The sequence below is a fragment of the Castor canadensis genome, chromosome 8 (assembly GCF_047511655.1).
Source record: "Castor canadensis chromosome 8, mCasCan1.hap1v2, whole genome shotgun sequence".
Classification (NCBI taxonomy): domain Eukaryota; kingdom Metazoa; phylum Chordata; class Mammalia; order Rodentia; family Castoridae; genus Castor; species Castor canadensis.
This window is the reverse complement of record NC_133393.1, coordinates 106,422,828-106,429,744: the sequence shown is the minus strand read 5'-3', so window position 1 is coordinate 106,429,744 and position 6,917 is coordinate 106,422,828.

Below are 6,917 nucleotides of genomic sequence, written 5' to 3'. Positions count from 1 at the left end.
AACATCTGGATAGTGTTTATAACGATCACATTTGATCCTAATGTAATTTTGTTGGGGAATTCACTAGAATTCCTCTGTTGGCTACATTACAACTGAACATGAGATCTGCTAAAATATTACCAAAAATGAGTGACTATCCACAGAGAATACAAAAATAGATAGATTTCACCCACCACCCCCACTTCCCCAGCCTATAGCCACTAACCCATCATATTCATCTATCTGGGCTTCCTTGTCTCCATTGATAAAATGGGGGAGATGCTTTAACAACAGCCAATATTTGTCAAGGGTTTTGAAACTTGAAAAGCAGAGCTGGCATAAAAAATCTTTCAAAGATGATTACTGTACTTGTGCAACCACAATGACAGTGTCTTAGACTCACCGGACAGGGATGGCATGAACTTAATGGTGACTTTTCCTTTCATTTTCATTTTGATTTAGATGCTATTCCTTAGGGTTAGAAAGACATTATTGGAAAGCAGAGCCAAAAGGATGGCTTTAACCACCTTCCCCCCATCAGTGGAAGCCCCAAATGAATCAAGCTGAACCTTTTAAGGGCTGTAAAGGGAGCCTTTAATTATGTGTGATTGACAAGGGGGACATTTGGGAAGTTTGGCAGTGCAGTTTGAGGACCTCCCAGCCCTGCCAGCAGGAAGATTATTAGCATATTTCATGTAATTTGTGCATAGCTATGTACCCTTCCCATGAAATAATTTTAACATTAAAAAAAAGACAGATGGGAAGAGAAAAAGACAGATAGGGAAGGACAGAGACTCTAACAGTCTTTAGAGAGGGAAAATTATTTCATTAAATTTAAAGAGCATATGCTTTTCTGATGTATAGCATATGCAAGTCTATGCAAATTATTTAATAGCAGTGCATTCAGAGTAATTTCCATTTCCTCCCTAGCCTGTGACGGGGAATATGCCTTTTAATCAGATTAGATGACATCCTCCTCAAACTTTTGGGGGTTTCAACTTAATTTACCATGCTAAGTAGTTAGGGTAATTTGAAATAAAGCAATCAGTGTGCTGAAAAGAATGAAGCCAAACCTCATTTCTGTCTTTGGGATGAGGGGCCGGCTGGCTGTGTGAGCCCCACAGGACTTCTTTCCCTTCCTCACCTCTCCTGCATCCCAGCACCCGAGACCTCAGGAGTTTCCAATGGCCAGTTGCATTGCTTTGATGGCACCTAGTCAGATCTGTTTCCCATCCACCAAGCTTGCTGCATTCCATTAGCCTCCCCTGACTGTCACAATTTACAGTGCTGCCTCAAGCAATAATGGAAAGATGAATTCACACTCCTTAAAAACTTTTTCACCTGGAGAAGTCATGGACTCCTGAAGGAATCTTTGAAATCATTTGCAGGGGTCCTGCAGATATTCCATCCTAGAAGTCATGGATAAAGGGAGCAACATTCCTTCTAGTACCATGGATGAGCAAAGGTTACCACGGAAAGCCATGGCAGGAAAGACTTCATGGAAGACACACGTCTGAAAGGGACACTCACTTATCAGTGGTGCCTGGGCTGCATGAGCAGTGTCGGCCCTTGGCAGAACTGCAAAGCTTGCTGGGGGCCATTGCTCACAGTTTTGCAGTCCCTGGGGAGTGCTGTTGTCTTGCAGTCACGAGGGTATCTGTGGAATAATATCTATAGGTTTTTCCCCAGCAGGTGGCAGTAAAGGGTTTTGAGGATGGAGTCACATGAAAAACTGCATCAAGTTACAGTTTGGACTGGTCTAGAGGCTGGCTAGCCTCTTCTTTCACAGCCCTTTGTTTTATGGGTGGCGGTATTTGGAGAAAGGGAAGATTTTAATTGCTTGAACTAATTCCCTGCAAAGTGTTAGCAGATGAGGTTTAAATATCATCCATATTCCATATTAAGACTGCCAGGGATTTACTAGCCACCAAGATATAAAAGAATGAAATTGCATGGTGAAATTTTATGTACCAAGACAAAGAGTTTGCTTTTTTTATTTCCTTTTCTTTTTAAACTCAGTCCCCCGTCCTCATCCCCCACGACAATGCCTCACCTACCATCCTGGTTTGAGATCTGCTTCTAAGTCCTGCTCTCTGTGGCATAGCGAGGTACTTCCTATCAAAGATTTGTCCATCACCACTGAGTGTGACAGACGTAGAAAAGAACAGGGCTGTCATCGATTCACTTTTTAATAATTGTTAAGACTGTATACAACCAACACAGGCTATGGTTTTCTGAAAGCCCGTGAGTCTTTCCATTCATTTTTTTCAGCCATCCTTAAGGCAATCCTTTACAGTAATTACCACTTCCCTTAGGGAGGTTAAGGGAGCCCCAGGACATTCCAATAGCATATGGATTCAAATCTTAACCTGTCTGACACCAAGGCCCGACTTCATGTTCGTAGTTAGGTACTACTACATACATGACTACTAAAAATGGGGCTAAAGTTGCCTTCTCTTTTTATTATTTCATTTTTTGGCTATTGTTTAATAGGTAAAATATATTCATGATAAGTTCAGATACACAATCACAAATAGGTTTCTCTCTTATGTCTAGTCTCTCGCCAACTTCCCACAGGCAATCAGCTATGATTTTTTTTTTCATTTTTGGTGGTACTGGGGCTTGAACTCAGGCTTTCAGACTTGTTAGGCAGGTGCTCTACCACTTGAGCCAGATACCCAGAACTTTTTTTTTTTAGTTACTTTTAGAATAGGGTTTCACATTTTGACAGGGTGGCCTAGACTGTGATCTTTTATTTATGCTTTCCACTGTAGCTGGGATGACAGGCATGTGCCACCCTGCTAAACTACTGGTTGATTTTTTTGCCTAGACTGGCCTTGAACCACAATCCTCTTGATATCTGACTCCCAAATAGCTAGGACTACAAGCTTGAGCTATGACCCTTGGCCTCCTTTGTATTTTTCCAGAGACACTTTGTACTGTTATAAGCATGTACACATACATTCTTTTTTTTTTTCCTCACATGAGTGGTAGTCCAGTAAGCATACTGTTGTGTCTTTTTCACTTACTGTTTCTTCAGATGAACTAAAGAATTGTTAAAAGCTTCAGAGTTGAGAATACTTTCTATTGTAGGTACAATAATTTTATTTAACTTAAATTGATTCACTTAAATTATATAGTTATTTAAGTGAGATTGATAAACCTAACATGCATTATACATATGTGTAATTGTAGTCAGTCTTTAAAAATTTCCTATATGGACAAATGCCCCCAAACTGGATCAACATATGACCTCCCAAGTAACTTAATTATCAAATACATTTTTGAAGAATTTATTACACACACACACACACACACACACACACACATACACACCATTAGAACTAGAACTCAAAGTTTCCAAAGAAAGATATTGGAATTGTAAGATGTTCAAGAAAAGTTAGCAGTGCTTGTGGGATCCTTAGGCCCCTTTTCAGTACTTACACAATGAAACAGTTTGTGGCCTCTCCAAGCCTCAATTTGACTTCTTTCGAGTAGGATGAGATGAATCAGTAAGAATAAAGTAGACAAAATCAACCTTCCAGAGGAGAAAGAGAAAGAAATAACAAAAGCAGGAATTCTATAATGTTTATAGCTAAAGAGGAAACTTCCTTTCAGATCCAGTAAACTTCAAGCTTTTAGGATAGAAAAAATCTTCTAGGGGCTTATGTGAATACTGCTCTGCTTTTTCTAACTTTATTAAGATGAATGACAATTGTAAAAAGGACAGGGGAATTCCCAAAAAGATGGAATTTATATTTCATTATTTTTGTATGCTCTCTAGAAATAACAGTAAGAAAGGGAGGAAGAGAGAGGGAGGGGAAAAAAGAATTACAGCAATTACTTTTCCAGTGTTCACCTGCATGAAATGCTAGCCCTGTCTAGGAATTCTCAAGAGGTCAGTGGGTCATCCATGAGATGAATCTTTCAAATATTCCACATAGTTTCAATTTTTCCTCTATTAAAGGCTCTTTATTCAAATGGCAAATCTGTTAACTCTATATGAAGTGTGAATATTTATTCAATTTTCCCAGTCTGGTACTTTGATCCCCCATTTGTGCCTTTCACTAAAGTTCACTGTATTTCAAAAGCCCCACCCAGTTTTTTACAAGCAGCCATTTGATCTGGAAGTCTGGGGATTTGAAGGCTGGCAACCTCCAGCATGAACTGTCTCTACTGCTCTTCCTTGTGCCGTGTAGTTCCTTCTTTCACATTCACACTTGTCTCCTCCCATAACTTAAGGGTGTGATATAAACCTTTGGAGAGGTAGAGGCCTCAGAACTTTAGAGACAATGACACTAAGGTATAGAGGCTGAGGAAGACCTCCACTTAACTTGAAGAAGAAGCTGCCAGAATGAAGGAGCTAATTACACAACAAATAGCATGGACTAGATTATACAGAATGATCAAGTTTTAGATTTGAAAGAAATCTTAGAAGTCTTCTAGTCTCGTGGTTCTAGAGTCTGACTATGAGCATCAACAAACAAACATTCACACACATACACACAAGCACACAACCCCTCCCCATGAATTTTCACGTCATGTGGGTGCAAGAAATGTTACAGCATATATTTAAATCAAATAAAGGTAGTCTATCCAAGGTAGGGAGATTCTCCACCTTGTTGGGTTGTGTGTGTTCCTAGGACCCTTGTGTGGTTTTAACAGTCAGCTAGTACTGCAATGATGTATGACAAGCTTAGATTCTTATAGCAATAAGATGTCAGCTTTATTATTGTTGTAGCAATAAGCCAAAACCCAGTAGTTTATAACAATAAGCATTTCCTTCTCATAGACAAAAGTCTGTGGTTAGATGGGGCAGATATGCTGTGCTGGACTCAGTGTGCTCCATGAATCTTTTCATTGTTCTTCAACCAGCAGCTACCCAGAAGGTCTGCTTCCCAGGGAAAATGCCAGAAATGTAAGAGCTGCAACAAAACTCTTCATCCTACTTCAGGGTTCTGCTTTTCATATATACCAAAGCAAGCCATGCCTAGTGGGAGTAAGTATAGAAGGGTATTGCCATCCACAGCTAGAGGGCTCTATAGAGTTATAAGGCAAATGATATGGATATATAGTCTTATTACAGTTGAGAGAATATATTCTTATTATGGTCTATTTGTGCTACTATAACAGAAACCCTGAGACTGGGTAATTTATAAAGAACAAAAATTTATTTCCCATATTTCTGGAGGCTGAAGTCCAAGATCATACAACATCTGGTGTTTGGTGAGGATTGCATCCTCTGAAGGGGAAGAACACTGTGTCCTCACATTGTGAAGGCTGAAAGACAAAAAAGAATAAAACCCGTGTGTGTGTGTGTGTGTGTGTGTGTGTGTGTGTGTGTATCTTGAATGTGTAATAGATGTCTCAAACTCTGTATATACCATCCAAAGCTTCTCTATCTACAGACTTCTCTTTCAGTGAAGATAGAAATCTAACAACCTTGGAGTCATTGATCTTCTTTTTCTGCCACATCCTTTTCTGATTCTCAGCAAAGACAGTTGATTCTACCTTCACAACAAAACCAGAATTACCACTTCCTAGCACCTTCATTGACTACCAGCTTTGTCCAATCCATCTGGCACCTGGACCACATAGCTTCCTAACAGACCTTCTTTCTTCTGCCCTCGCTACCAGCAGTCCATTCAGCTATGCTTCTGAGATGTATTTCCATTATGATATTCATCTTGAAACTTCATTTCACCCAAACATAAAGCTCAAACCCTTGCAATGCAATGTATTGGTCATACTCCTGCCTCAGTGATTTTTTTCTCTCAAATCCCTTTCTTCTCAATATCTGCTTCTCCCAGATATCAGTTCCAGACATCTCCCTCCCATCTATCTACTCTTTGCTCGAATGTTGCCTTCCTAGTGGGACAAACACTATGCAATATATTTAATATTATAACCTGATGCCCTGAGCCCTGATCTAGTCTTCCCTTAATCTGCTCTATGTGTTCTTTTTCCATAACACATATCATCTTAAAGCAATATGCAGTTTACCAGTTTATTATATTTATTGTTTATAACAGGATAACTTGTCTGAAAGAAGGAGGTAAGTTAGTACTTTTTTGTATTCATGCAAGGGTGCCATATTTGCTAGCAATAGCCTTCAGTTGGTGCAAATTCGTAAATCACTTATAGAGTTCCCTATTTTTTTTCATCATTATCCCATGATAATCAAAGTAAGACTGTTTGGTCTCTAGGCAATTGTAAACACATTTGTAAATATGGGCAATGGAATTTCAAAAACAATTACAAACAAGGACACTGAAATCCCTCAACTAAATACCATCATGTTATAAACATATTAATTTTATTATGATTTAAAAGCAAGCAAACAAAAATTACTCCAGGGAACTATCTAGACCTCTAGGAATGCATCTCTAACCCTGACATTAGGAAGCACTGCCCTATGCAATGAGAATTCCTATGCAGGTTACAAGGCTTCCCCAAGGTAAAGCACACAGCTTGAAGATTCTCTTTTATTCTTTTTGTTTTTCTTTTGTCTTTTTTCCTTTTGGTGGTACTGGGGTTTGAACTTAGGACCTCACACTTACTAGGCAGGTGCTCTACCACTTGAGTTATACCTCTAACCCTTTATGCTTTTAGTTATTTTTCAGATAAGGTCTTGCATTTTTGCCTGGGCCAGTCTCAAATAATGATCTGCCTACCTCTCCCACATGGTTGGGATAACAGGCATATCTCACCATGCCTAATTTGTTCTTTGAGTTAGGGTCTCTAACTTTTTTCTGGGCTGATCTCAAATTGTGATCCTCCTATTTCTACCTCCCCAGAAGCTGGGACACAGGCCACTGTGCAAGGCCTGAGCTTGACTTCAAGCTTCTGAAATATTTCTAACAGATACTACTTGCTCACTTTGTGAAACAAAATCCAAGTCATGCTATTTTCCCCAACCCCCAAAGATCAAGTTCGAA